The sequence below is a fragment of the Miscanthus floridulus genome, chromosome 11, assembly GCF_019320115.1.
Source record: "Miscanthus floridulus cultivar M001 chromosome 11, ASM1932011v1, whole genome shotgun sequence".
Classification (NCBI taxonomy): Eukaryota; Viridiplantae; Streptophyta; class Magnoliopsida; order Poales; family Poaceae; genus Miscanthus; species Miscanthus floridulus.
This window is the reverse complement of record NC_089590.1, coordinates 36,204,954-36,228,868: the sequence shown is the minus strand read 5'-3', so window position 1 is coordinate 36,228,868 and position 23,915 is coordinate 36,204,954. Positions and strand designations below refer to the sequence as shown.

The window sequence follows — 23,915 nt, the reverse complement described above, 5'->3', positions numbered from 1 at the left end:
CCTGGATCGGTCTTCTTTTCAGGCAAGGTATAATCTGTCCACATTTCCGTCAATAGTTGTATATAGTAATATACTGCATTGTGAATATCAACAAGATTTGTAGTTTCTAGATCTTCCAGTTGCCCTGAAATCTTACCTTTATCGGTCAGAGGAACAGGGGCTACCAGCTGAGCTATTTGCTATTCTATCATTTTATTAGAGCTATGCTAATTTTTAATGGCAAAGGAGAGGTTATCCATTCTATTATTTATATTTTCTAAAACTCTATCATTGGAAGCTAGTTTTCTAGATAAACCCTCCATAATTTTAGCTTGGCTAGAAATTAATTTTCTCAAGGGTGGTTGATTGAAATTATTACCTTGAGGGTTACCTTGGTAGTTTGGCCTCTGTTGCTAATTTCATCCTTGATTCTGTTGAGGATGAAAGTAGTTATTGTTGACAATGTTCACATCCTCATGGGTTTCAAGGCAGCTATTCCTTGAATGCCTAGTGTTTCCATATTCTTCACATGCCATGTGGGAATCGTGAATGCGCATGACTTCTTGGTTCTCATTGGCTCGATCATCGAGCTTCTTCATCAGCAGGTCCATCTTGGCAAACAACATGTCTACCTCTTTGAGTTAATGCATACCTCCACCTCTCTTGTGGGTCTGAAGATGTTCTTCATTCCAACCTTGGTTGGAGGCCATCTTTTCCACAAGAGCTATTGCAGCTGGTATGGTGAGTGATAGAAATGCACCTTTTGTGCAGCATCCATAATCTCATGGGCACTATTGGTCAACCCATGGTAGAAAGTCTACATGAGTAGTCAATTCTCCATCCCATGATGAGGACATTCTGCTATGTAGTCTTGAAAGCGTTCCCATGCCTCAGGGACAAAATCATCCTCCATCCCATGATGAGGACATTCTGCTATGTACTCTTGAAAGCGTTCCCATGCCTCAGGGACAGAATCATCATGTTGTTGTCGGAAGCTTGAAATTTTCCCACGTAGAGCATTGGTCTTGCCTGTGGAAAGGAACTTGGCTAGGAAAGCAATGGAGCAGTTATCCTATGTAGTGTTTCTACTATCTTTGTTGGCGTAGAACCATTGCTTCGCCTTCCCCAAGAGTGAGAATGGGAAGAGGAGAAGTAGTATGGCATCTTTGGTCACTCCTTTGATGGTGAAAGTGCTACAGATCTCTAGGAAGTGTTGGAGATGTGCCCTTGCATCTTCATGTGCCTTTCCACAAAACTGGCTTACTTGCACCATATTGATGGGAGCTGGCTTGAGCTCAAATCCATTATCCCCAACATCGACTATTGGTCTAGTACATATGTTGGATGTAGTTGGAGCAAAGAATTCGCAGAGAGTCTTGTTAGCCATGGCTTGAAATTCTAGTGTTAAGCTTCACCTTATCCTGTTGTCTTCTGACTCTAAAACTAAAACTTTCTTGAGTTTAGCTCTAGTTCTCTTAAGTAATGCTTCTGGATCATCAACATAGTTTGTCAGAAGGTCAAAACAAGTCATACATTACTCTACATAAGATACAAAAGTAGACAAAATAAGGGTAAGCCTATTTGAGCAGAGGTTAATGATTATCTCAATCACATCAATAAGTATAAATTTATCAATACTTCCTTCGCCTAGCTACCTTCCCCGGCAATGGCGCCAGAAATGCTTGTTGGTATTTATTAACTTGTCACTTGTTTTAGTAGCCACCTAATGTATGTCTACATCTCTTAACATTACTTTACTAGGTTATCATCCCTAGTGATGATGCCAGAGATGCTTGTTGGTACTACTTAGCATTACTACTAAAATAATACTAAGTAGCTCTTTATTATTTTATGTGACTAGGAAGAATATATGTATATATATGAAAGGGATCTGCAAGCGCACAGATAATATACCATTGTAGCACTTCACCCGTGAGTATTTTAGGTATCGTTATTTATATTTTTACCACAGGGAAGGTCTAGCAAGGACATGTATTGATAACTTATGCTATTGAAGGGGAAGTAAACCATAGCCAATATTCTACTCACAATAGGGGTAAGTCAAGAGGTAAATGTATATATATGAATAGTGCATAATAACTAATCATTGATCACTCAGAGTACTCCTTTCTATGGCATTAGCATGGTTAAGTAGAATATTAGAGGAATAATTCCTAAGTCATTCTTAATTACAAGTCAAAGCATACATTGATTAGTGCAATTACACTTAGTAATCATGGCTAAGATCAACTTCATATCTACACATAAGGGATATTACTAAGGAAGATTAAGAAGAGAGCTTGTCTTCCTTCATAACTTGATCCTACCTGTATACCTATATTCGGGGAGTGGACTACAAAGAACTCAACAGGAGTGTCATATCCGCGATCTACCACATGACCCAGAATATAGGGTGTATCCATAGGTAAACAATGTATAAGCACCACGCTTACACAATGTCAACCACTCACCCCATGTACACCAGAGCGAGCGCTATATGAACTTATGCATGAATATAGTGATAATCTAGCTATACTAAGTATATAATCAAAGTAGACGATGAACATTATAACTAGGAACATGAATGATATGAATAATTTTGTCATAATAATTGTAGCAAACATATAAAAGTAATGAGAGATACAAAAGAGAGGGGTACAAAGATTATACCAAACCACACTCTTGACATGATCAGGAATCCAAGCAAAACATGCTTGCCTCCCTCTAGACCTAGCCTAACTAGCTATGCCCAAGAATATGGTGGAGCTCTAAGGATGTTTTGGGTTTCTGTCTCCTCAAATGACTTGATCTGGGTTTGATGATTTGATGCCTGGGATGTGGCAGGGGCTAGTATATATAGGCCAGAGCATCAATCTTGAGCCCTCAGATCAAACCATCTTGAATAAACGACATAGATGCAATCAAGGAGGCGGTGGAGAACCGACATAACAACAATAGGCTAACAGGTGGGCCCTAGGGGCCAGCCAGCCTATAGGTGGTGCCTTGGTGCCTTGCCCTCCGCTTCGGTGTGGTGTCCTCTCGAGTCTTCTAAAACCTTCTTGGGTTGTTTTCACTGTGGATAAGTGTGATTGAGTGTAACATCTAGGTCCACCTTGATAGTTTTCTAGATAAACCCTGCAGAAAATATAGATTCACCAAAACTCATGAAATTTGTTAGTTTAAACCCCTAGACCCTTATACAAGTTTACGTCCCTAACTTCATCAAGATTCTCAATCTCATCTTGGGAACTCTTGGTTTCATCAAATTCAACATCATGAACTTTCTCAAGAGTACCAATTGCCAAATTCTAAACAATATATGCTTTGCTAGTGGTTGAGTATCCAAGCAAGAATCCTTCATCACACTTCTTGTCAAACTTACTCAATCTAGTACCTTTCTTCAAGATATAGCATTTGCAACCAAAGACCTAAAAGTATGTAATGTTGGGCTTTCTACCATTCAAGAGCTCATATGGTGTCTTGAAAGGTCATAAATGGCTAGAGGGGGGTGAATAGCCTAATAAAAATTTCTATAGCAATACTTAAGCCAATTCGTTAGACAAATATGTAGCGAAGCGAATATTGCGCTAGCCTACTAAAAATGCAAGCCACCTATCCACAATTATAGTGGCTATGATCTCTATATCACACAAAGCCTAAGTCACTACTCTCTAAGTTAGTTAGCTCTCAAAGACTAACTAAATAGCCTCACTAACCAAACTAACAAGACATAAGCTAGCTCTCAAAACTAGTTAAACCAAAGAGCTTAGCTACACTAGAATGTAAATACAAGAGAGGTAGTGAGTGTTATACCGCCGTGGCAAGAGATCAATCACACAATCACAATGAATACTAGTGTTTTCCTAAACGGTAAACAATTGGTCACCTACCGTTTAGCCATTATTCAGACAAAACATCCCATTAAATGGGCTAAACGGCCAATTAAATGGGGTAAATAGGTGATTAAATGGAAACAGCGCACCACTGTAGCGTTTACATGGTGTGTAAACGGGCTAAATGACCGTTTAGGCGAACAGTGATGAATACCAATGATCTTCTCGGAGACAAGATGACATAATGATTTTTCTTTGAGGTTCACTTGCTTATCGGCAAGCTAGTCCCCGTTGTGGCGATTCACCCACTTGGAGGATCACGCGCTAAAAGGCATCACACGCCTAACCCGCAATCGGGTGCCGCACAACCAACACAAGATGGGGATCACACAAGCCACGCGCATTCCACAAGAGTTGCCTTTGGCGCTCTACTAGGGAAGGCACAAGAACCCCTCACATATCACTAGGAGGTTGCCAAGAACAATCACCAACTCCTGCCATGACTCCTCTGCTGCTCGAAGTTGTGTAAGCATCGGCAAACGCCAAGAGTAACAATAAAACCATAACAAATCGATCCCCAAGTGCCACTAGATGCAATCACTCAAGCAAATGCACTTTGGATCACTCCCAACTCAATTAGGATGGACAACCAAGCAAGAGAATGAGTGGGAGAGGTTTGGCTTAGCTCAAACGATGCTATCACATGTAAGAATGACCAATAGAGTGAGCCAAACATGCCAAAGCTCTATTTATAGAGCCCCCAAAAAGTTATAGCCGTTATGCCATTGGGGGGGGTCCAGACCTAGACCATCTACAGTGAAGGTCTGAACTCCCAAATGTCACCATGTGTCACCCATTTAAAATTGTTGGTTAGATCCGAACGGTTACAAGAAACCATGCATGTTCGCATAGATCCAGACCCAACAACCGGACCCTAGAACCAAACCAATTCCCTGAGGGTCTAGACCCTAACAGAGAGGTTCCAGAGAGAGAAATCCTCTCCGGACTGGGTCTAGACCCGACATCTAGACTCCCTCTAGAGTCCAAGGTCTCCCTCTCATGAATCTGCGCTCGCCATGTCTCTCCATTGCCTTCACATGTGCGCAAGACAACAAAGCTGGACAAGTGCCTCTAGGTCCAACGGTCCCCACGTCGCAAGTCTAAAGGCCAACCCCCATGCCCTTCCTCTCCTACGTGGCAAACTACACTATGGAACCTAGGTTCGACGGCCACTCCCACCTGGGTCTGATGCCACAAAATGAAGAGCTCCGCTAAGCTCACAACAAACCCACAAAGCACCATAAAACTTGTGCCACTTGTCTCGGCCCGAAGGGAATAGGCCACGATCACCTGATGCAATGCGCCCCTCGTTGCTTTGCACCTATCGCTACCGCTCTCCTATGCATGTGCCTTAGGGATGGACTCATGCCACCCGTGGTGCAAGGCCACACACTTCCCCTACCGCTCCTATGAAGAACTAAAGCCGAACAGCTGCCGCAGCCTTCCATCGAACTCGCGTATGAGATAGAAGCCACCCAGGCCGCGTGACCGAGCGCTATGCTCGCTGTTCCACCACCGGTTGTAACACCTTAGTGTTAAGCATTGCATTTGGCATTTTCATTTCATGAGCACAAGCATCACCCATTCATTCATGAGCATGAGCATATGAAATTTCATTTCATTCTTTATACATTATCGCATGTGATGTTGAATATATATATATATGCATATGCTTGTAATCATGTATGACCAATGTGTGAGATGGTTGTGAGGTCATGAAAACACCTTAGACACATCTAGGATGGTAATTGGAACAATGTTTATAATCATGACATAGACCAAATTTGCTTCTAAGTGTTGGTTTCATTTGAAATGCCATTTTCATGATACTAGTTTGACCAAAGTTGAATGGTAGCTTAGAATGTTTGCATGGCTGTGTGACCTAAATAAAAGTTGTAGTTCACATCATGGGTAACAAACTTTATTTAAGGGTCATGACCTAATTTAGTGCCTAACTTAGTCAAAAAGAGCTCACAAGTTTCAACTTAATGTTGTTTGTAACCGAAAATTTTGCTAAGTCCTAAACTAGTTTACAGTTTCAAGTAGCACACTTTGGAGCAATGTAGATGGAAAACCAGTTTGAATTAGACTGATCGTTAAAGCAAAGTTGTAGTACTCACATAGCTCTACAATTTCTATTAATAAAGTTTTTGCTAAATCACCACAGATTAGGAGATTTAGGAGCTCAAAGAAGCACTATCAGAAGGACAGAATCGGCACTTAGCCGATTTGAATCGGATGATGTCATGGTCGACCGCACCAGGCCACGTCTACTGTGTGGTGGCCGTCCACCGGTGATGGCCCCACTAGTTAGGATGGCACGGGCAGATAAGGGCGCCGCTCCCTCTTGCTCACTCTCATGTGGTCACTCCCTCTGCCTCACCACGCCTCGCTCTCTCTCGTGCCTGAGCTTTGCCACACGCGCACGCCACCGCTGCCGCGCCATTGTTTGATAGCTCATGCACATAGCTCTGCCATGGCTCACTCCACCTTCTCAAGCTCCTAGCCGTGCTAATCAAGCCTAGGTATAGCCATAGTTCGAGTTCACCGTCATCACGCCCTCGTTGGAGCACCGCCAAGCTCGTGCTTGTCGTGGCCGTGCTCCACCGAGCCATCTTGCTCATGCTTTTCTCTCATTAGGGCTTGACTAGGGTTAGGCCTAGGTCACACTGCTGGCCATTGAGCCAACACCAACACATCAGCACCGAAACACGGCTGTGCACCGCTGTGCTCACGCCGCCGTGCCGCCATGCATGCGGCCAAGCTTCGCCACCACTCCACCTTGACCTAATCCACACCGTAGAGCTTTGCTAGGGTTTGTAGATGCCATAGCCATGCTCGCCTAGCCATGCCATTCTTGGGGATGGCCGAAGCACCACCGTGCACTGCCACCGAGCCGCCATGCTCGTCGATGAGCTAGCTCCAGTGATCCTCCAAGTAGACTAAGGGTACCTATAGGTGCGGAATAGGATGGGGAACACGTTGGTGCCAACCTCATCGCCGGTGATCTCGCCGATCAAAGCCGGTGCTCTGGTCAGATTCACTGACGTCTGGGGTCAGTTGACCCATGGGGCCCAGTCGTCAGCGCCTCTGGGGTGTATAGAGCGGGTGCACCTAGCTATAGCGCCTGAGTGGAAATTTGATTTTCTTTATTTATTTTTCATAGATTTTGTTGCTAACTTGAAAAATTATATCTAGAGCTAGGAGTATCCAAATGGGGTAAACCAAATTTTGTTGGATTCATCATGAAGTGTACTATTTAATAAAAATATGAATTATAATGTTTAGGGTATTTTCTAGGAGAATTAAATTGAGCAAGATAAGTGTTTTTAAAGTAGTTTATATCTTGTAAAATGCATAATTGGAGCTAGGAAAGTGATAAAATTGTGATTCTAATTTTGCTGGTCTTGTGTTGACATGCTCTAGCTAGAAAAAATATTAAACCTATAGTAAGCATAGTTGAAATACGGTCTTCCTATTTAATCTTAATTAATTGCCAGTTTCTAGTGAAAATAAATGGGGTAAAAATACATAACATATGATCATGCAAATTTTTACATAGTATTATTATGCTAGGATGAAAGTAAGAAAATATAAAATCTATTGCTTGACACTTTTCACTATGCTACACTATTTTTGCTAAAATAAGCATATATAAATTGTCATTTTTATGGAGGTAGCTATACTTGTCCAAATGGCATGAAATTCATATAGTATACTATTAGTGTCTTGTGTATCCTACTGTAGTTTTCTCAGAATTTATTGAGCAATGGAAATATTTACTTTATAAATCACCTTATTATCTAAGGAAATTAATAAATGAATATAAACAAATTAGTTAGGCTTAACCATGATGTTTTTTGTGGTGTATGTGATGCATATAATCTATTGATACTATTAGTGATGCTTAGAAGTATTTGTTTATAGGTAACTAGTTAATTATTGCTTTATAATTCAACTAGATGACTGCATGTGTAGTTTCTATTGTGATGATGATTTCATGATGGTAATGGTCCTTTTTGGAAAACTTGTTAATAACAAAGTTGTAGATAACTTACTTATCTACCTAGTGTTCAATTTTCAAAGTCATAGGCCTTATGGTTTGACAATTATAGCTATTAGAAGTCTATTGTTAGAAATGCTTACTTTATGGATAGATCTGAAAGATTTTTGACCTAGATAACTGTTGAATCACATTAAGATGATTAAAATAAAGTTGTAGAAAATTTTATAAGCTTTCCAGAATGTCCACAACCATATTAGTTTGATGTGTATAACTCTAGTTATGGTCAAAACAAGTGACTGCTGTCTTGTAGTCTAGAGAATAATTTACATAAGTGTTTGTTTAAGTTACTAGAGAAGAGATATGTACCGACTCAGTAAAAGAAAATGTAACATGTTATCACCTTAATGCAATGCTGCTGAGAACACTTATGAGGATGCATTCATCACATAATATCACATTATACATGTCATTATATATGCATTCATGATATCTTATTTCATGCTCATGCATATAGGATCGTCCGAAGGGATAACTCTGTTGGAGTTCAAAGAAGAGCTAGAGAAACAACAGGAGGCACCTCAGGCCATCGCTCTAGAAGGAGAGGAGCAAACTCTTAAAGACTTACCTGAGTGCCCAGATCACAGGCCAACTTCCTTTATCAAAGGCAAGCCCTGGAGCATTCTATGTATCCCATGTTTTATAAAATATCACTTGAGTCCTTTATGTTTGATGCATTATGTTATAAGAGTTGATTGAAAACACTTGATGCAAAAAACTACCTTGTCTAGATATATAAACCCTTTAACCCTGTGTAGGTCCTAAATCAAATATATGCTTAGCCATGCTTAGACCAGTAGAAGTCAGGTGATTTCCTATCACCTGCGAGATATAGGTGGATACCGGAGCACAATTGGCTATATTTGCTATCATGGAAAAGAATCATGGGGTAATATAATTGGAGGTTGGATAGAGTCTATGTGTATGTTGACTCATGTGATTCCATCTGTGCCAATTAAGGACCGTACCATTGTTGGCACTTTTGTCGAGATTGAACACATACCTCTCACTTAGCTGGCTGGATAAATCGCTCTGACCACAAAGCCAAGTTGCCCAACTCAGGCTAGGCCCCATTCTATAAGAGTGTGCACTCTAGATGGTAGTAAGGATATACGGGGAGCCAAACATGAGCCCAAGGTAGGTCAGGCCTGAACGTCCTAGCAGCTGGTCATCCCTGATTGTGCGGCGCTAATCGAACCCATGAAATGTGGACCTGAGTTATACCAAAGGTGACCTAAGGTGACCGTTGATCTGGTCTGCCTGAGTTTGTGTAAGACCCCTGGTGTTACGAGCTCATTTAGCACCGTGATTTAGACCTAAGTATAATTTTTGAAACTAGTTTCTTGGGTTTTTAATTTAACACGTACTAGAGGCGATAAGCAAATCCTATGTGACTTAGTTTCATGGACTCAAATAAACGCTCAAGTTAAATTACTCAGTGCGTAGAAATAATTAGGAACGTCCGATAATGATTCTAGCAAATAAGTAGCGAACGACTTGTTTAATTGGTTAAGCATGAAAAGCAATTTTTATAAATAGAATAAAATCCATTAATAAATCAAATGATATATATATACATATACTCACAGGTTTATTTTGACAAGCACGAACGGATGAGAGAGAGCGCCGCAGCTTCATTTATTTTTCCTGACGTACAGCGTACTCGTTGCTTGGCATTTATTACCATCACATCCCTGCACCATGGTGTGTCCGTTGCCCTGGCCCTGTTGTGTCCACGCCCCGCTAAATGTCAACGTTCAACTGCCCGTTTCGTCACATCATTGCTGTGGCACCACCAATGCCTTGTCTGTCTTAGTTTCTCTGATTGCCTATCCCTGCGTGTCTCTTCTTAGACGAGCGCAGTCGGCCACGTGCGTTTGCTTCCTTGCGACCTCACGCATGTGGGCCTACCCAACCTAGCTGCGCTGGCTGTTTGCTCATTGCGTCACTCCCACTCCACTGCTGTGTCGCGCATAGAGCCGAGCCATGGCACCGTTTGGCCATGCAATCCACCTACCGAGCCTGCCCACGCTACTTCTTGAGCATGCCGAGACTGAACCGTTGGCAGCTTGCTCCCACGTCTGTGCTCTGGCCGCGTACGATGTTGCCTCCCTCGCATTGCCTCTTCCTTTATTTTCTTCTCTCTACTGCCGAAAGGGCGTCTCAGCTCTAGACTGTAGTGTCGCACCACAGTCACCGATGCCCTTTGCCTCCCTCCTATGCGCCTGGGTGCCCGCAGCATCGCCCCACGCGAGCACCGACGCCCCTCCATCACCGGCCCTCACGAGCGTTGCTCACAGCCACCCCACGCTGCACCATCGTTCTGCTCTTCTCTCTTTGCTGCCATCCATCGATGCCACTGCTGGGTTGGTGTGCCGGGCACCCACCGTGGTCACATGCTACTATGCCGCTGCTCATGCCGCCATCGTCTAAGCCCGCATCACTATGGAGCGGCGCCTCGCCTACCAGCTCGTCCACACTCTTCTTTCCCCATGGCTCCACAGTATCTGAGCCACCTTGCCAGCCAGCCGTCCCACCGAGCTCGGTGCTCGCTGGACCCGCTGCTCCGACCCCTCCTCTGCTTTGCCTCGAGTGAGCGCTACCCCTCTAGTTCCACACTGGACCGCCGCCTTTCCACGCGCCCATGCCGCAACAGCTATCAGGGTCGAGCGTGCTAGGCCACCAAGAGCCGAGGAGCCGCCCTGCTGTGCTGGACCCGCTATTCTGCCCCAGTGCCGCCCCTCCCAGGAGTCGCCTCCACCTCGGTCCATGCTATGGCTAGGCAGGCTCGGTTGCGGTTGCGTATCTCCCCATGCTGCTCTTGCTATGGCCGTGCATGGTCGTCATGGCCGTGCCACCACACCAAACGACACCGCTCCACCTCCATTGCATTCTCGCCGCGCCTCCCGTGGATGACCATGCTAGGGATCACATCAAGCCATGCCGATGTCGCCGTAACGCGTCCGTCCTATGCCTGCTCTGTTTAGAAGATGAGGTGAGAAGGGTAAGAATCCAAGACAAAAATTTATATGGGGTCCTTACTACGAATACATGACCCATGGGAATAGTGTTGATTGTACTGCGAGGCAATTTGAGGAAAACTCGAGGGTCTAATCGCTAAAATGCAGCTGTTGTCCTGCCCTGGTCACGTGGGCCAGATTGCTGGGCCACCGGCCATGTAGCGGCTTGTTGGGCCGGCCTAGTCACGCTGCTGGTTGGGTTCGCCTACGCCTGGGCTGCTGCCTGCCGTTGGACCGACCTATGCCACACGCGCCTAGGCTGCGCGTGCCTGGTGGGCCGCCGGGTCCGCTGGTCTGCCAGCTAGGCACACCGCCTGGGCCGGACTGTCGCCGCACATGGGCTGGCGTTGTCGGTTGCTGGGCCATTCGCGCCATGCACTGGGCCGGCCAATCACCATCGTCCACGCCTAGGCCAGTTTCTACCCACGCGCCTTGGGCTGAATCGTGTTGCCGGCCTAAGCCACCCGCGCTGGGCCACCTCGGGCCCAAGGACTCGTTTCCTTCTTTTAAGTGTTTTGTTAATTTCAGCAAGCGTCTAAATGCTTTGAAATTGATAATAAAATGTAGAAAAATCATAAAAATGCCAAACCAATTTTGTTAGGCTCCTAAAATCATGATCTACCTGTTAGTTTGTTCACATAGTGTGATAATATTCTTGGAAGCTATATAATTAATTTAAGGTACTTAATATTATAAAATATAAACTTGTAGGAATTTCCATGATAAATTGGTAATATTGTTGAATCTAAAATTTTGTACAGTAGGCTCCTAGCAATATTAGGTATTCACTATAATTTTTGTAGCTCCAGAATAATTAGTTTGCTAAATAGATAATGATATCCTATTTCGAATAATGATTAAATTGATAGAATAGAATAAAGAAACAACTTGGGGTTGATAACGCCTTATTCGACAACATGAATACGTAGCCTAAGTATGGTCATCGTTAGAACTAGCTCATTAACTTGAGAGGTGTAAATCGTATTATATGAATCACGGTTGCAGTTGATTAATTATGTCTTTGCATTGCATTGCATTGCATATCATATAGGTACGATGATGGATCAACGGGGCAATTGAAGGGTGATTGGGAATCCGAGGATGGTGTAATGATATTCTCTCGAGGAGATGATGCAATGGGTTTTCTATCCAATTGATGGTGGATGATCTGAAGATGCAAATACTAACTTTTAATATATATCTTACATAGGCAAGCTCTGGTGCATTACCCCTACTTTCTGCAGTTTAAATTATATTTGTGCATTAAGTTTTAAGGAGTTGAATGAAACCCACTTGCATATATATCTTTATCCTATGAGTCTTACTAGTATGACAGGATCGTGTAGAATGCTATGCTATAGGACTCCGGTAGAAGTCAAGTGATGGCTGTCACTCGCGAGAGATAGGAAATATATTATTGGATTATTATCACTTAAAATATATAAATCATGGAAAGGAAAATTGTGACCGGGCAGGGATATGGTTTGGGTATTGGTGGGTGTAAGAGGTTGTGTCACCATGGATGCGGGCCACAGCTTGGTTACACTGCTTTCCCTGTTTGTGTCGGTTAAGGACCGATCGTTGCATAAGCCATCGAGGCAAGTCACAGACTTATTATCCTGAGCACATACTTGGGTATGGGCGCTTGGAAGACTTGTTGCTCTCTTGTCGTGGGTTCCGGCTCTATCCGGACCGACTGTCAGGGTTTTGTTTTGGTGGAGGAGGTCCTTGCACCACACTGAGTCCGAGACTCAGGGGCAGGGGCTTGGAATCCTAGTTTTGATAGGGACCTAGGACCCTAGGATAGGAAGGTGATGGGTTGGTCCTGCTTATGCCTTGGGCACAAGCGGGGCGTGTGTTTTCAGGGTACCCAGCTAGGGTCATTGATTCGTGACTCGCCGGACGATCCGGTATGGCTTGTCTTATGCCTAGCACCATAGTAAGAACTGAAGTTGAAAGATGGAAGATGGAAAAAGGAAATCTGATTGCTTACCGCCTGCTTAAAAGTAGCACAGGTGCTTACATAGAATGGTTAGTTAATGAACTAATGTGCTATTAATAAAAATCGAATATAAGGATGCACGCTTAGTAATGCTTCCTGTAAATGCAATAAACCCACAAACCAGATAGCCTTGCATATCCTTGGAGTCTTTTCTTTCCTTCTATCAGGTAAGTCTTGCTGAGTACAATTGAGTACTTAGGGTTTTATTTCCCCCTGTTGCAGGTGACAGGTGGAGGCTAAAGCTGACCCTTGTGTGTGGATTCCTCCTGGTAGGCTCAGACATGATTTCCTTTACGCTGCGATCATAGTTTTTATTTATAACTCTCACCAAATGCTTTTATAAATGAAAGTTTTATAGTCTATTGTCGTAGTTTATATATCAATACTTCATCATATCATAATTAGATATTCATTTCTGCTATAACTCTGTTCACTTATTTATATTCCGCTGTTCAATTAAATTATTCATAACTCTGATAATATGATTACATTCTGTTATTATTATAATGAATGTTATACTCTGATGTTGTATTAAAAGTGATGTAAGAAATGGTTATGAACGATGTAAGCTTTATTCTCTCATTTGTGATCCTGATGGCAAAAATATGGATTTTGGGGTTCTCCCCTGGGGTGTGCCCGATGGAACCGAGTAATTTAGTGTCCTTCTTTGGGTGCTTAGTGTCTAATGGAAGATAAGCACTCCTAGGAGGCATTATATAAGGCGATTCTGCCATAGGTGGTATCAGAGCGCTAATATGGAAATAAGGCTTAAAAAACCTTTTCTAAACTAAAATTTGACAACCTATTTTTGCAAAAAGTTAGGGCGTCTTTATGTGAAGTTATATAAGTAGCCCTATTACTATGGTTATGTATCTAGGATAGATGGCACTTTGCTGACTTAGATAGGATTAATTAAGTATCTGCAGGTACACTGACTTGGGCATAGTCCGATAGTATCGCTGAGCTACAGGGAGAGAATGATATGCCAAAATTCTGAGAACAGTTGCCCTATATGCTGGCAACAGTGGAAGGACGTATAGGATGTGCATTCATGCATATCATGTTTGTGCATTGTAGCATTCATGTTGCTTGTAGATATGCCCTCCATAGGTGTCTCGCGTGTTGTATTGTGCATGACTGACTTGTTCCTGTTCTAAAGTTAGGTTTGCACCGTGGCTTCATGCTCCACGTTTGCCATAGTTCACGCCTGTCATAACCCACGTCTTCCCATACCCCCTTTTCTATGCTCTTGTCGGACCCTTGCCCTGCAGTCGTACTAGTTAGTAATGGCATCGCACGTCGCTCGCCTCGAACATGTGGAATTTGGTCGATTCATCATAGTGATCCCATGTGGGAACCCTGATGGATCACGCTAGGACCACAGAATGCTCCACCTTTATAAGTAGAGCCTGGCTTAGCCATTGGTATCACCACTCGATGCACTTTAGCTTGCTTAGCTTTTCCTTTGAGCTAGCTTTTCACTCAGCCTTCCTCACCACCACCGCCAGAAATGGTAGGAGCCTGGGTTAGTAGTTACTGCCTGAACATTGAGAGTTTTCCTAGAATCCTACATGCCACCCTGCAAAAGCTCAGAGTCAAAGATCATCCTGAGTATGAGGGCCGTGAGAATGAGGAGCATGGCACCGAGCGGTGTGAGGTTACCATCTACATCGGGAAGAGTGAAGGGTTCCCTGACCTCACTGAAGTCTGGAGTGTGACCGAAATCAGGTTTCGCTTCATCAACACCTACTAGGTTGTGGCCTGCAAAGCCTTGTGGTACCTTTGCTAGATCTATGAAGAGCTCATTGCCCGTACCCCCATGCGGTTCTTTCCACCTTTGGATAGGAATTGGCGGGCATGGAGGGCTCGCATGGAGGCCTTGCAAGGGCAGGATGCGCAAGAAGATAGTCCAACTGTGGTGCACTTGACCACGTACCTGCTTGCTCAGGATGAGCAGTATGACTGGCAAGCCTTGGAGCTAAGGGCGTGCCTTTGGCGCGCCGAGGAAGCCAAGATCTTCAACCGGATGCTCCAGGTGTAGCTCGCTGAAGCGCATGCCAGTGCTGCGGTTGCTGAGAGTCGAGAGACTACCATGTCAAAAGCTCTGAAGGAGGCTAAAGATTGGCATGTCCATCAGCTAGGTGAGGCCTATTTGTTCACTAGGGCCAAGCAGAGGACGCTGGTTGATGAAAGGCAGGATGCCCCGATCTTGGAGGGGATCCTGATCCACCTACCTGAAAGAAGGAGAACCAATGATGTAGAACCGCCAGCACCTCCACCTTTGGAAGTGTTAGAAGCAGAACCCTTGGTTCCTCTCACTTAGCCATTGCCACGAGAAGATCTAGATCCATAGCTTGGGTGGTAGAAGAATCCACCAAGCCCGAGAATGAAGATGTGTGGTTCTAGGGTAGATTAGTTGCCTTGGGATGTTGTACCCATAGTAGTAGTGCTTGTTGTCTCTGTTCTCTGGCATTTTACTCTTGCCGTTGTTGTCGTCCGTAGTTATTGAGATCATCCGATAGTAGGTGAATGTTGTGTCATGAATGGGAGACAGAATGCATGTATGATGTACTCGTATAAGACCGTTGGAATGTGCAATTTGTTTATTTTACTGTGTGATTATGTTCATCTACCTTAAGTTCGTTCGATGTGCTTAAGGTTTTCAAAGGCGATGTTAAGTGAGTTACAAGAGAAGTTACCATCCAGATATCAGTAGACTAGCCGTGATTGGATATTATTGGACACTGTATCGACTAATTGTGGATGTCCCAACAGAACACTTGAATCTCTTTAAATCAAATCCATCATTGGATTTGCATTCCTTATCCCTTGTTGTGAAGGGAACCCTTGTTGTTTGAATTTTCCCTTACAATACTCCCCTTACTCTGTGGCCTATGACTCCACCGCCTTCATGGTGTGTAAATTGGTAGTAGTTGCCTAGTTAATAGCTTATGGTGCCATGATGAAACCTAGGGCTCCCTATGGAACAGCTGCCATAGGTGACGCTGCTCGGCACACACTAGTATCAAGGTTGTTAACCAAGTACCTTTACCAAGTTACACCGCCATACCACCTTTCCTACAAATAATTTCCTTGGAAATGTTCAGGTGTTTAAACGGGAAATCCACAACAGGTTGATGAAATAGTATTCTCTCAAAGTAAACAAGAGGAGGTCATTTTGGAGAAAGAAAGTATGACATGGTCTCAGCTTACATGAAAGACGGATGTGGTCGAGTAAAGGAAAGAGAAAGAAGAGTAGTAATGGAAGTTACCTTGAATAGTCAGGAGTAATTGTAAAAGCCTGAGTGGATGTCATGTCCCAAGCCCTGTGTTTAGTTGACCATGTAGGGACATTTCGCTGCGTGCCCCATGAATGCTGTCTGTATCGGGCCCTTAGCTCCCCGTTCTCGCATGGCCATGGCATCATGCTGCACTCGCCGTCTTTGTGCACTGTGCGTTTCTCCTTTTCCCAGCATCCGGTCGGCTCTCGACTCTCATGCATCGTCCCTCATACTAGACCCCCCTTCCCTCTCCCTCTCCTTTCTTTCTTCTTTTGGGGACATGACTGCCCGCATGCCTCCCTCGTCGAGCGCACCCTATTATCTCCCCTCCTTTATTTCCTATTCGCTCGCTTGTGTAGGGAACGCACCATGGCCATGTTTATCCCCATAGCATGCACCATCTGTGTATCCCATCCCCACTGCATCTGCTTCCGGTGTGTTGTGCCCCACCTCCGTTCGCCTCTATAAAATACCCTTGGTCCTTGCTTTTCTTCTTTGTCCCCATTCTCCTCGCATCCGGAGTAGAGTTATGAGATCCAGTTGACATTGTGATGCTAGGTTCGTCAGTCTGAGGTGATGGTGTAATATGAGAAGTAAAAAGGATCTAGTTCATCGAAAAAGTTCAAGTTCCCTTTGGTTAGTTGGTCCTAGGATTCACGATGTTTTATTTCTCAGTCGACTATTTCTAGATCTGTTGGACCTACGCCATGTTTTGGATAATTATTATCTTGTTGTTTCTCCATTGTCCATGTCTATCTTGACTTCTGGATTAAGTCTCAGTTGTACTAGGTTACTCTTAACCATGTATCCCTAGATCTCCGTGTGGTTTAGTATTCGAAGTTGTGTAATATTTAGTGCAATCCCTGATTTACGGAATGTAATCGTGTTTTCCCCTTCTAGTTCTTGCTTTGAATCTTGGGACGAGATTCTTTTTAAGGGGGTTGGTTGTAACACCTTTAGTGTTATGAGCACGTTTAGCACCGCGATTTAGACCTAAGTATAATTTTTGAAATGAGTTTCTCATGTTTTTAATTCAACACATACTGGAGGCGATAAGCAAATCCTGTGTGACTTAGTTTCATGGACTTAAATAAACGCTCAAGTTAAATTACTTAGTGCGTAGAAATAATTAGGAACGTCCGATAACGATTCTAGCAAATAAGTAGCGAACAACTTGTTTAATTGGTTAAGCATGAAAAACAACTTTTATAAATATAATAAAATCCATTAATAAATCGAACGATATATATATACATATACTCATGGGTTTATTTTGATAAGCACGAACGTATGAGCGAGAGAGCGCAGCAGCTTCGTTTATTTTTCCTGACGTATAGCGTACTCGTTGCTTCGCATTTATTACTATCACGTCCCTGCACCATGGTGTGTCCGCTGGCCTGGCCCTATCGTGTCCATGCCCCGCTAAACATCAACGTTCGACTGCCCGTTTGGTCGCATCATTGTTGTGGTACCACCAATGCCTTGCCTGTCTCAGTTTCTCTGATTGCCTATCTCTGCGTGTCTCTTCTTAGACGAGCGTAGTCGGCCATGTGCGTTTGCTTCCTTGCGACCTCATGCACGTGGGCCTACCTGGCCTGGCTGCGCAGGCTGTTTGCTCATTGCGTCACTCCCACTCCACCGTTGTGTCACACGTAGAGCCAAGCTGTGGCACCGTCTGGCCATGCAATCCACCTACCGTGCCTACCCACACTACTTCTTGAGCACGCCGAGACTAAACCATTGTTTGCCTGCTCCCACGTCCATGCTCTAGCCACGTACGACGTTGCCTCCCTCGCATTGGCTCTTCCTTCATTTTCTTCTCTCTACTGCCGAAAGGGCATCCTAGCTCCAGACTGTAGTGCCGCACCACAGTCATCGATGCCCTTTGCCCTCCCTCCCGTGTGCCTAGGTGCCCACAGCATCGCCCCCATGCTAGCACCGGTGCCCCTCCATTGCCGGCCCTCGCGAGCGCTGCTCATAGCCACCCCATGCCGCACCATCGTTCTGCTCTTCTCTCTTTGCTACCATCTGTCGATGCCACTGCTGGATTGGTGTGCCGAGCACCCACCGTGGTCACGCACTGTCGTGCCGTGGCTCACGCCACCATCGACCAAGCCCACGTCGCCATGGAGCTACGCCTTGCCTGTCGGCTCGTCCGTGCTCTTCTTTCCCTGTGGCTCCACAGTATCCGAGCTGCCTCGCCAGCCAGCCGCCCCGCTGAGCTCAGTCCTCGCTGGACCCGCTGCTCCACCCCCCTCCTTTGCTTTGCCTCGCATGAGTGCCGCCTCTCTAGTTCCATGCCAGACCGCCGCCCTTCCACGTGCCCATGCCGCAATAGCTGTCGGGGTCGAGCACGCCAGGCCGCCTAGAGCCGAGGAGCCACCTTGTTGCACTGGACCCGCTGTTCTGCCCCGACACGCCCCTCCCAAGCATCGCCTTTGCCTCAGTCCGCGCTGTGGCTAGGCAAGCTCGGTCGTGGTCGTGTATCTCCCCGCGCCCTCCTGCTATGGCCATGCGTGGCCATGCCATCGCACCGGACGACGCCGCTCCACCTCGGTTGCGATCTCGCCGCGCCTCCCATAGACGACCACACCGGGGACCGCATCAAGCCACGCCGATGTCGTCGGCCGTGTCTGTCCTGTGCCTGCTCTATTTAGAAGATCAGGTGAGAAGGGTAAGAATCCAAGATGAAAATTTATACAGGGTCCTTACTGTGAATATGTGTGCTGATTGTACTGCGAGGTGATTTGAGGAAAACTCAGGGGTCTAATCGCTAAAATGCAGCCGCTGTCCTGCCCTAGTCACATGGGCCAGATTGTTGGGCCACCGGCTGCGTCCCAGCTTGTTGGGCCAGCCTGGTCGCGCTGCCGGTTGGGTCCGCCTGCGCCTGGGCCGCTGCCTGCTATCGGGCTGACCTGTGCCGCGCCCGCCTAGGCCACGCGTGCCTGGTGGGCCACCGGCTCCGCTGGTCTACCGGCTAGGCTCACCGCCTAGGCCAGACTATCGCCACGCGTGGGCCGGCGCTGCCGGTTGCTGGACCGTTCGCGCCATGCACTGGGTCGGCCAATCACCGTCGTCCGCGCCTAGGCCAGTTTCTGCCCGCGCGCCTTGGGCCGAATCGTGTTGCTGGCCTATGCCACCCGCGCTGGGCCGCTTCGGGCCCAAGGACTCATTTCCTTCTTTTCAATGTTTTGTTAATTTCAGCAAGCGTCTAAATACTTCAAATTGATAATAAAATGTAGAAAAATCATAAAAATGTCAAACCAATTTTGTTAGGCTCCTAAAATCATGATCTACGTGTTAGTATAGTTTGTTCACATAGTGTGATAATATTCTTGGAAGCTACATAATTAATTTAAGGTACTTAATATTATAAAATATAAACTTGTAGGAATTTCCATGATAAATTGGTAATATTGTTGAATCTAAAATTTTTTACATTAGGCTCCTAGCAATATTAGGTATTTACTGTAATTTTTGTAGCTCCAGAATAATTAGTTTGCTAAATAGATAATGATGTCCTATTTCGAATAATGATTAAATTGGTAGAATAGAATAAAGAAACAACTTGGGGTTGATAACGCCTTATTTGACAACATGAATACGTAGCCTAAGTGCGGTCATCATTAGAACTAGCTCGTTAACTTGAGAGGCATAAATCGTATTGTACGAATCACGGTTGCAGTTGATTAATTATGTCTTTGCATTGCATCGCATTGCATATCATATAGGTACGATGATGGATCAACGGGTCAATTGAAGGATGATTGGGAATCCGAGGATGGTGTAATGGTATTCTCTCTAGGAGATGATGCAATGGGTTTTCTATCCAGTTGATATTGGATGATCTGAAGATGCAAATACTAACTTTTAATATATATCTTACCTAGGCAAGCCCTGGTGCATTACCCCTACTTTCTATAGTTTAAATTATATTTGTGCATTAAGTTTTAAGGAGTTGAATGAAACCCACTTGCATATATATCTTTATCCTATGAGTCTTACTAGTATGATAGGATCGTGTAGAATGCTATACTATAGGACTCCGGTAGAAGTCGAGTGATGGCTATCACTCGCGAGAGATAGGAAATATATTATTGGATTATTATCACTTGGAATATATAAATCATGGAAAGGAAAATGGTGACCGAGCAGGGATATGGTTTGGGTATTGGTGGGTGTAAGAGGTTGTGTCATCGTGGACGCCGGCCATAGCTTGGTTACATTGCTTTCCCTATCTGTGTCGGTTAAGGACCGATCATTGCATAAGCCATCGAGGCAAGTCATAGACTTATTATCCCAAGCACATACTTAGGTATGGACGCTTGGAAGACTTGTTGCTCTCTTGTCGTGGGTTCCGGCTCTTTCTGGACCGACTATCAGGGTTTTGTTTTAGTGGAGGAGGTCCTTGCACCGCACTGAGTCCGGGACTCAGGGGCAGGGATTTGGAGTCCTAGTTTGAACGGGGACCTAGGACACTAGGATAGGAAGGTGATGGGTTGGTCCTGCTTGTGCCTTGGGCACAAGCGGAGCGTGTGTTTTTGGGGTACCAAGCTGGGGCATTGATTCGTGAATTATCGGGCAATCCAGTATGGCTTGTCTTATGCCTAGCACCGTAGTAAGAACTAAAGTTGAAAGATGGAAGATGGAAAAAGGAAATCTGATTGCTTACCGCCTGCTTAGAAGTAGCACAGGTGCTTACATAGAATGGTTAGTTAATAAACCAATGCAGCTATTAATAAAAATCGAATATAAGGACGCACGCTTAGTAATGCTTCCTGTAAATGCAATAAACCCACAAGCCAGATAGCCTTGCATATCCTTGGAGTCTTTTCTTTCCTCCTGTCGGGTAAGTCTTTCTAAGAACAATTGAGTACGCAGGGTTTTATTTCCCCCTGTTGCAGGTGACAGGTGGAGGCTAAAGCTGACCCTTGTGTGTGGATTCCTCCTACTGGGCTCAGAGAGGATTTTCTTTACGCTGTGATCATAATTTTTATTTATAACTCTCACCAAATGCTTTTATAAATGAAAGTTTCATAATCTGTTGTTGTAGTTGATATATCAATACTTCATCATGTCATGATTAGATATTCATTTCTGCTGTAACTCTATTCACATGTTTATATTCCGTTGTTCAATTAAATTATTCATAACTCTGATAATATGATTACATTCCGCTATTATAATAATGAATGTTATACTCTGATGTTTTATTAAAAGTGATGTAAGAAATGGTTATAAATGATGTAAGCTTTATTCTCTTATTTGTGATCCTGATGGCAAAAATTTGGATTTTTGGGTTCTCCCCTGGGGTGTGCCTGATAGAACTGAGTAATTTAGTGTCCTCCTTTGGGTGCTTAGTGTCTAATGGAAGACAAGCACTCCTAGGAGGCATTAGATTAGGCGATTCTGCCACAGTTTGTGTTAGGAATAAATTCTCAGCTGGTAGAAATCGATTCGAATTGCCGTCTCTCCTGGAAAGTGAGAAATTTGACTAGCCCCAACATCGTAGTAAGTGTATTATGGAATGATGGTTATGATAAACATGGAATTACTACACTGGCTATAGTTATTATTGTTATGCTACTAAATGATATACCACATGTTTGGCACAAGATAGTTCCTAACCTAGAGATGAATAGCTATAATTAATTTGATGACTGAATTATAACTGTATACTTGAATTGGTAAGCTTTTTATGCAAAATGTTGTCAAGCTAGCTCCACTTATACAGCCTTGCATAATCCTTGGAGTCACTTTATTTTTGGTTTATGACGGGTATAAGTCTAGCTGAGTACCTTCTTGTACTCAGGGTTTATTTCTCATTAATGCAGATAATATGATGTATCATGGCTACTATAAGAACTGCTTTTGTCCCACCATGGACGAGGAGTAGGGCCCTAAGCAAGGCGTCTCTTGTTAATCCCTCTCTTATGCTTTTGTGGAATTGTGATCATGAGCTGGCACCGTATTTGAACAATGATGATAGATGTTGGTTTCAAACTTATTTGCTTCCGCTACTATTTTATTTGAACTTGGTTTGTAATAACATTTAATCATACTCTAATATATGGAACTGTATTTGTTAACTTTATGTAATGTGTGACATGTATGTTGAATCATGTACGATCTTGGTTGTATGTTGGTTGAATCGAGACCCTTCGTGGTACTCGACGGACTACTAGGTTTATATGGGCTCAAGTATGATAGTGCGACCGCTTGCGGGCTGCTATTGTACTCGTGCTCTTATAAATTGGACGGTTCTGCTACACCTGTGCCGAGCAAACCCATACATGAGGGTCCGATGCGCCATCACGTGAGAGACCGATGTCGCGCGTGCCCGATGCTGCTTCCCTGCGCTAACGGGCCGATCGAACCCGGTAGGACGCCATCAAACCCACAAAGTAGAGCACACATGCTGCGCTGAAGAGTTCAAACCTGGGTCCAGTAGCAGCCCTCTGGGTCCGATGCCCCCTGACCGAGCACTCGCACCAGGCAGCTAGAGGACTGGACTCACCCTATATGGTCCTAACCAATGTAGGGTTCGGTCCTCTTCTTCCTCCTCCATTTCTTTTTTAGCATTTCAACTACGTCATACTTGATTCCAAATTGCTAACAACAAAGTGTCTCACCATAGTGCATGTGTGTTAGCATTTTTCCAAGTATTTTTCAAGGGTTAATTAGTTAGCACACTAGGTCCTAATACATATGCATGAATCACTTCACCTAGTGGCACTTGATAACCACTTTAACCGAGATTCTCCCCTCTTGATAGTACGGCTATCTATCCTAAATCCACTCATACCCACTATGTGTCTTGAGTGGCAAAACAAAATGGCCCTATCAAATGTACCTTTGCCTTGAGCCCATTTTGTTTTTCTCTTTCTTCTTTTCCAAGTCCGGAGCTTGATCACCATCATCACATGTCCACCAACATCACCATGGACTTCATCTTGCTCCACCACTTGGATTGGACCATCCTATCTAGTCACACACTTAGATGCAAGGATTAATCCAAATAGGTTTCATCAATTATCCAAAATCAAATTAGGGCTTCCAACCACCAATCTTAGCCATGGGTGAGGCCAGTGAGAACAAAGCAGACCCTGAGGGCGAAAGAGGTACACATCATAGAGGAGCAAGTAGAAGATGACAGTACAAGAGACCGAATCGGTGGCATAACACAACATATGAGAAGGGCGGTGCGGGTCGAGGCTCGACAACAAGTGCGTGGCACGAGTAGCTATAGGCGTGCGAGCATGAGGAAGGCACGACGAGGCGCATTGGGCAACACACGGTGTGGCTAGGGTGCCATAACGGCGTGGCCAACGCCAGAAGGGTAGCAAGGGTGGCGATCGCATGGATGGCGAGTGATAGACAACGACAAGCATGCAGCATGGCCAGGGGCATATAGTTTGCTGGTGCTAGACGAGTGAGTGAGGAAGAAGAAAGGGTTAGGGGCGAAATTGCATTTCATCATTTCTCTCCCTCTCTTGTCCTAAGCCAGAAATGAATATTTTATTAGATGAGGTGTCTTCTGGCAAATTTATTAGAAACTAGAGTGTCCACCGGCTAATTGGAAATTTTTCGGTCTCTATTGGTAATACGACTTTACTTTTAGTGTCATTTATCAATTTTTCTTAACAATTAATTATACCAACCAATTCACACACCTCC

The 23,915-nt window shown here is 44.5% G+C and overlaps 1 non-coding gene across 1 annotated transcript; it reads left to right on the top strand.

The window, feature by feature from the left end:
• Positions 1-890: 890 nt before the first annotated feature.
• On the top strand, positions 891-999 carry LOC136494978 (small nucleolar RNA R71). The gene has a single exon (XR_010768767.1). It is a non-coding gene; the product is annotated as a small nucleolar RNA R71 (small nucleolar RNA).
• Positions 1,000-23,915: the final 22,916 nt, after the last annotated feature.